Raw genomic sequence first — 7,522 nt, 5'->3', positions numbered from 1 at the left:
ATGTCATACCAGAGATTATGACGATGTCTTCTTTAGTGCCAAAGAGATAATATGACAGTCACTCAGGAGAGTCCAAGGACCAAAAGCAGTATTTTACCACTAAGAACCAAGTATTCCATAAAAAAAACTGTTTCCGTATGAAATGGGTCTCTAAGCCATATAAGCTATTATCACAAGTAATACATGTTTTTTAACCATAAGAGTGCACATAGATTTCATGATTTTAGATTCTATGGAAATATTTTTTATAATCGTGTCTGTAAAGATATTAAAATGTGTCTGGACCGAAGCATAGGTATGATACAATTTGTACCCATCAACCTATTGCTGTAATTTAACTTTTTAATATAAAGTTATAACTGCATCTTAAATTTTTTTGCAAAAAATGCCTAATCAACATTGCCTAGTTCACCTCTACCTAAAATGAGATACTTTTGAAATGTACAGTATTTGGTGTTTGCTTTCCCCTAGTGGCAATCTGAAATAACTGTACCCTATTTCTGCTGCATTTTCACAATCTCTAGGGAGTAGCAGCACATACACAATTTCAGCTTAGTTTTCCGTTATGGAGTCCAATTCAATTACAGGCAAATGTACTTCCATCACGTTTAGCTGTAATAACATGTTGTCCACTCTGCCAACTGAAACAACCTTACTCATTCACTGTCATTGTAGGCTTAACTAGACAATCCATTTCCTACATTTGAAAATATAGCCTACCTTCTTATCAATTTGGGCAGTTAGAGTTCTGCTTGTCTTTCTCCTGCCTTTTCTCTTACACCCTCAGCGTCTCTGCCCCCCCCCCTCTCTCTCTCTCGCATTATTGATGCAAGGTGATTTGTAGACCAGTGATTCTGAACAGTTCTTTCCTCAGGCTGATCCTGTTGAACATGCATAATGAACATCTCTCTCATCCTCCCATGAATCCCTCCTTCCTCTCCGGAGGGTTCCCTCCTCTGTGACCATCACACTGTATCTCCACCCAGTGACTCAGACTTGCTCTGAGCAAATGAGATACAAATGGCACCAGCAGTGTTCCGCCTGGACCTCTTCATCAAATGAGATTTGGCAGGAAGCAATCAATATGGTGGCCTTCCCTCCCACTGAAATTAGCTCTTTCCATTTAGTGCTGCAAATCAGTCAGGCATCACTGTTTTCCCTTACATATTAACCCCACTCCAGCATATCTGTGAGATAAATTGCTTTCGAAAGTGGTTCAGCCAGTCCCTTCCCCTGTGTACAGTATTTATGGTACAGTGGTTTGACTGCATGATGTGAATGCTTGTACAATTATATAATTTTTAATACATCACAAAAGTCATACTGCAGTGCAATGCCTCATTCTAGACACATATTTATTCATCAGCTGGCATGGATGACTCTCCGAAAACCTTATACCATGCCTAACCTCATCATCCATTTGCAGAACAGCTAAATAGAGCTATCCTGTAAAAAAACACAGCTGTGCCTTGCAGGCTGGTCAGCCCATCCATCGTACGACAGTAAACAGCCATTGACCTTAACCGGCCCGAACATCACCTTCCTGTTTGGACCATTTGATTAGCAGCCACTTGGCCTTGAGACGGCTACAGCTGCCGGACGGATAGGAGAATGATGTGGTTCCCATGTAGCTGGTCACAGGGCACTACTCAATATCAGCATGTGTCTGCAAGTGTGGTAGAGCGTGGTTTTCCTGAATTGATGAGATATTAATTAAATATGACTCCTTCCTCTCTCTCCTTGGCCCATTCCCACTGGGGTCTGAGATGTGTTTACCTTACTTTGTGCCGAGTCATTGTACTGCCGATGACGCTGCTCTGATCTCTCCGATACACCTACAGCAGGAAGATGGTGAGGAAGCATTTTAGAGCAGCCGCCAGACCATAGAAGGGCTGCAGAGAGGAGAGAGAGAGGGAGAAAGGGAGAGAGAATCAATCAATCAAATAAACATTTGATTTAATTAGCACTTTTGAAGAAGAAAAAAAACGTTTGTCACAAAGTTCTTCCCAGTAACCCAGTCTGCTCCAAAGACAAGGCAGGTTGTTGCAGAGGAAAGTTGGAGAGGGCTTGGAGGTCAGTCAGGTCACTGTTTCTTTGTGATTAAGGTCTATGGCATGGACGACACTTTCCTATGAGGATCCGTTGTAGTTTCTCATGACATAGGTAGGTGTCTGCTGATTTAAACGTGGGATTTAAAATCATTGGTCACTGTGCAGCACACACTTATTTTTTGCGTCAGAGCTAGCCATCATACACCATTTGACTCAATACTGGAATGTACAAGGTGCTAAAACATTCAACTATTAATTACTGGATATAGAGAGACTCCTAAATATCATATCCAAATAAAAGAGCAAAAAGCATGGTTTTCCTCTGCAGTGAATAATTTAAACTAATATGCTCATTAAAGAGTCTCCTCTGGCAGTGGTCTACTATTGATTGATGTGGTAAATTTCAGTGGACACAACGACAACAGCGACAAAACATGATAAGTGGGCTGGGTGTCAAAAGGGCTTTGAAAACAAAAGCTGAACTTTGGCAGAAGTTCCCAACGTTGCAGGCTGGGTATAAAATCAAACAGTCGTTGCATTTGAAATATTCAGAAACAATTTAGTGTTTGTTGTTGTCACTGAACTTCTGAACGCTCACTCACAAAGAAATGACAACCCCTCGGATCAAGCCGTTAAAAACAAATACTGCATGACTTTGACAAAGGGAGTAAGTCACACTGTGCATCTTGCATCATACTAATACTATGATCTTGAAACGTTTCAAACCACTGACTTGCTATGAAGCTCAAATGCAATGGACATTGAAACTCTTTGAATGTTTAATAGTTACATTCTAATGCCTCTGTTATCAACCCAGCAAGCAATTGATATTTGTATTATGCCTGAAATGAATTAGTCTGCTTATAGGGACAATGATATCTTTACTAAAGGGAATCAATGGGAGTCAGCATCTGTGAATGTGCTGTGTTTTTCCCTGGAACAATGAGCAAGGAACTGCTCACTAAATTCGAATTAGCATATACACTTTCCAATATTAAGGCTTCAGTTAATTCAGTCAGCATTGTTTTAATTAATTTAAAAGTTTCCAATCCAGTCACCCTGGAAAGTTTCCAATATGAGGCAACGTCTTTTCATATAGCCTACTAGAAGAGGTGTTTCCCCAATACAAATAAAACATGTAAATGTTTATAATAACAATCAGGAATTTGTGTCATTATTAGTTATTACACAGCACTAAGCAAGGGCACTAAGTTTTAGAGTTAGAGCTTTGACTCATTCAATCCCGGAATGATCATTGAAAGTAGTGGTGAAGTGTACTCTTGTGTGACAGGTTTTCTGGCCCTACATCCTTAGAAAAAAAGGTGCTATCTAGAATCAAAAAAGGGTTCTTTGGCTGTCCCCATTGGATAACCCTTTGAAAAACCCTTTTGGTTCCAGGTAGAACCATTTTGGTTCCAGGTAGAACCCTTTTGGGTTCCATGTATAACCCTTTTCACAGAGGGTTCTACATGGAACCCCAAAAGAGTTCTACCTGAAACCAAAAAAAAAAGGTTATCTTATGGGGACAGCTGCAGAAGACTTTTGGAAGCCTTTTTGTCTAAGAGTGTCTGGGATAGTGAGTGTTGAGACAGTCAACAAGTATGTTACAATTGTGGAGGGCATCATTTTGCAAAGGTAATTGAATTAATATTTGCCATAAAGAGATTGTGGTCTGACTCTGGATAGGCTAAAACACATCGGTGTCCCAAGAATATACATAACAGAAATTATGACTTCTGTCTGAAATCCAAATAATTATTAAGCCGATACAAGATATATGATTCCAAATTAATATAAATATTTTCTGTGTGTGTGTGTGTGTGTGTGTGTGTGTGTGTGTGTGTGTGTGTGTGTGTGTGTGTGTGTGTGTGTGTGTGTGTGTGTGTGTGTGTGTGTGTGTGTGTGTGTGTGTGTGTGTGTTTTCAAGGAAGTAGGGCTTCCCTGGAAATCAGTAGCCCATAAAACACCTACCTGGAGTCTCTCTTATCTCTCAGCACTGGATTTGTCTGAACTGAAAATTCAATGCGGCCACATCCTTGAAATATTAAATATTAATATTCCACAAGTCAAATAAATTATGAGGGATGCTATTAAATACCACAAATTAATTGACCAATGAGGTAACCAGGGGATCTCAGGATTTTGCAGCTCCCAGCATGCATTGTGGGATACAAAGGAGACTGGTGGATTCTGAAGCGCGAGCTGGTGAGGATTGTGACACGAGCGCAAGGGGAGCATCATCCAAACACTGTGTTACCAGATACCCAGGTAAAACATTACAGAAAAAATGATTCGGCACGTAGTTCAATGTGGTGAATCTGTGCATGTATTTTTTTATTCTCGGTCCACCGCTCTCAGCTGAAATGGATCATTCACCATACTAACGAAACGGTTACTTCGAGTACGTTAGCGTATTTCAGCCGCTGGTTATATTTATTTGCGCAGGCTAATTAGCGCGTTGCAGTCAGGGCTGTTTGCTTGCGACTGTACACGGGGTACCGGGTAGTCTAACGGTGTGCGGCAATAATCTTTTCATTAACATCTTGTGATTTATTGATTGGTTTGGGTTGAAAAGGGAATTCCAGCGTGCAGCTAGGACATTGTTACACGCACCTGCGTTCCTAATTGGGCTTATCAATCAGATTTTCTTTGTATTTAGTGAATCCCAACCCTCTGCATCAACATATTTGGCATGTTTTATACAATTGTGTATAGCAAAATGATATGATCTACCAAATATACCAAAATAATGTTATTTTATGCCGAGCGAGTGAACGCACTTGTTGAAAATGTCACGGTTCCTGTTTTCTTTTTCGTTCCAAGTTGATAGGAAACTAGACTGTTCATCATCATGCAGTTTGTCTATTAAGCTATATTAGGCTGTATGAAAATGCTTATATATTTTATATTAGAATCCTATCCATGTCGTTATTGCTGATTTAACTCAACGTTGTGCATGTGCTGTCAGCCTGTGACTGAGTAGATAGCTAGTGAGCTGTAGCCCGGATCCTCTCTGCCAGTGTTTCCCCTTGATTCTTTATTCCGTCTGAGAATCCAAAATGTAAGATAGAATTTTGGCTATGTACCACAGACAAAGTCGGTACTAGTGAGTCTCTTTCTTTAGGCTCTGATCTGGGATTCTTGACGATCTCAACAGGAAGCCATAATCTGGTGAGTAAACACCATTCAATATTGAATAGCTTCTCCTTGAGATAGCTGGGAGTGTTCTGAGTGTTCAGTCTAATGAAGAGCTGTTCATGTTTAATTTGCTGATCTGGATATTTGCCCAATTTAGCTGTTTTTGCAGTAAATATAGAAATGCTGATGGCTAGTCCTTGTTGCAAATGAAAGTACAATAAGACAAACCTGTTGTGTACTTGCCTGCTGATGGGCCATCTGCAGTAAGTGGCGATCTGAGGTTGACACCTGTTATGTCTTTCTGTGGCTGTGAGGTGATGATGATGCCATGCCTCTGATTGACCCTCTTGAGCCACTGCCTCATTCACTGCTACCAGGCCAAGGCTGCATGCAGGAAAAGGCACAGTCCAGCCCATCCCAGCCCCAAACATGCTGTGTAAACCCCTCCATGGATAAGACAAAGACAGAGCAGGGAATATTAAGCTTTTAATGACATCATCCATGTCTATGTATTTTATATGCACACACACACACACACACACAAAACAAATACATCGCAGTCCATGAAAAACGAATGGAAAATCCTTTAGTTAAGGAGAGAACTGTTGATGTGCATTTAGGTATATTTATGTATCCTCTTCTGCCTCCTAACTGTAGGGACTGGTCGCTTATGATGAAGTGGTGAGGGATTGGTTAAGTGGTTTGTGCCTATGGTTGTTGCCCTGGCACTTTAGTGGCAGGCTGATAGGCCATCTAAGGTCACCACCCTCTGTGGTCTCTAGGTGGCTGAGAGGTGATGATACAATGAGGGGATTTGATTAATGCCCCGGGCCTACCCTGGGTGAATCGGGTTAGCGTCGTTTGCATTAATTTTGGAAGCGGGCTGCTTCCCGGGCATGAGCCAGGTGCCCAGTTTTGACTGATGGCGAAGTGATGTAGGTTAAGCACGTGTAGTAATGAGAAATGTGGTTCTACCTCAAAAAGCATAAGAGGATTTCTGAAATTGTTTCTGTTAGAAACATAAGAGAATACATTATTTTGTTAAAAGATTATTTGAACTCTGACAAATTAAGCTAATTAATTGTACCAAAATTGGCTATTTACATTTATAGGATTCATATAATATTCAATAAATATAATGCCCACCATCCGATTTGGTATCTTTTTAGTAATGATGTGAGAATACAAATAAAAATCCACCCACAGACTTCCCAAATCTTACACCAAAGGCAAGTTCTCTGTGTTTAACAAGTAGTATGACTCCGTGGCTTGGAGTATTGTTTATTCATACTACGTAATGTATTCTCACTGAATTTGGTGATTGGGTTTTCCCCCCTTCAGAGAAATTAGCCATTAAAGTCGCTTGCATTTCCCCCTATAAATTACTGTGAAGGTACTAGGTTTTGCCAACTAGATACTGCTGTTAATGCTACGCCCTTTCATCAATTTAGCTAGTTCTCTTGAGTTTATTAAAGGGATCAAACTTTTTTTTTAAATGCAAATTTGGGTAGAAAACCAATGGCTTTTGCTCATGATGAAAATAGTGTGGTCATCCTCAAGTCAAGCTAGTCCTCCATAAAACCAATTCAGTTTGCCCTCCTCTTAGCAACCTATTGCTTTAACCCAACTGTTCCCCAATAGTCCATCAAATGGCAGCTGTCTAAGAGGGCTGTCCTTATGGTGCAATTCTCATATGAAGACTTTTCCTACAAGCCCAAAAATGTGATGGAAAATGGGCAAGTGACTTCAATGTTTCGACAATCCTAATAAATTAATACGATTATAAACCATTACATACCAGTCACATGTTTTTCAATGAAATTATTAGGAAATATCTATGTTTGATTAGTGACATTTATTATTAAACCCAAACCAATACCATTGCAAAACACTACATAGGGCCCTATAAAATCTGAGTAGCGGCGAATGCAGACATGGAATCATTAAAATTAAAACGGAATTCAACAATTTAAAAACATGTATTGAACTTATTAGAAAATGTATTCATTTGACCAAGTTAATCATAAGACATGAACAACATGCATCAGTGATTTCATATTTTCATGCAACTTTCTGAAATGGCACAGGATTGCACTTGTGTGTTTGCGGTGCACGCGTATGTCTGCCCTTAGTGTAGCATTGATGCTAATGATTGATAACTTTATTCTGGTAGAGATGGAAAGACTTTCCCAAAAACCTTTTTTAAATTAATGTTAACTGCAAAGTAGCCTATGCCTACCTGGCATAATGATATCATGATTGTTTGCATTAATTCAGTGGTGATTTGTTTTGCGTATTCTGCAATCAGATGAGCTCTACAAAAACATTGCTAA

The 7,522-nt window shown here is 39.8% G+C and overlaps 2 protein-coding genes across 3 annotated transcripts in view; both read left to right on the top strand.

Moving 5' to 3' along the window:
* The window catches only part of LOC135516021 (laminin subunit beta-1-like), a 26,167-nt gene extending 25,878 nt beyond the window's left edge, over positions 1–289 (top strand). Inside the window, exon 33 of the mRNA XM_064939983.1 lies at positions 1–289. This exon is cut by the window's left edge and continues 177 nt beyond it. The gene's annotated coding sequence lies outside the window, so the exon portion shown is untranslated.
* Positions 290–4,242: 3,953 nt separating this feature from the next.
* Positions 4,243–7,522, top strand: part of LOC135516020 (synapsin-3-like) — a 114,111-nt gene continuing 110,831 nt past the window's right edge. The window contains exon 1 of one of the 2 annotated variants that reach the window (XM_064939981.1): positions 4,243–4,319. The gene's annotated coding sequence lies outside the window, so the exon portion shown is untranslated. Of the gene's footprint in view, positions 4,320–5,179; positions 5,223–7,522 lie in introns of those variants that run through there. The other variant, XM_064939982.1, reaches the window with a different exon arrangement.

This window comes from Oncorhynchus masou, chromosome 27 (assembly GCF_036934945.1).
Source record: "Oncorhynchus masou masou isolate Uvic2021 chromosome 27, UVic_Omas_1.1, whole genome shotgun sequence".
Taxonomy (NCBI): Eukaryota; Metazoa; Chordata; class Actinopteri; order Salmoniformes; family Salmonidae; genus Oncorhynchus; species Oncorhynchus masou.
This window is presented reverse-complemented; position numbering and strand designations above follow the sequence as displayed.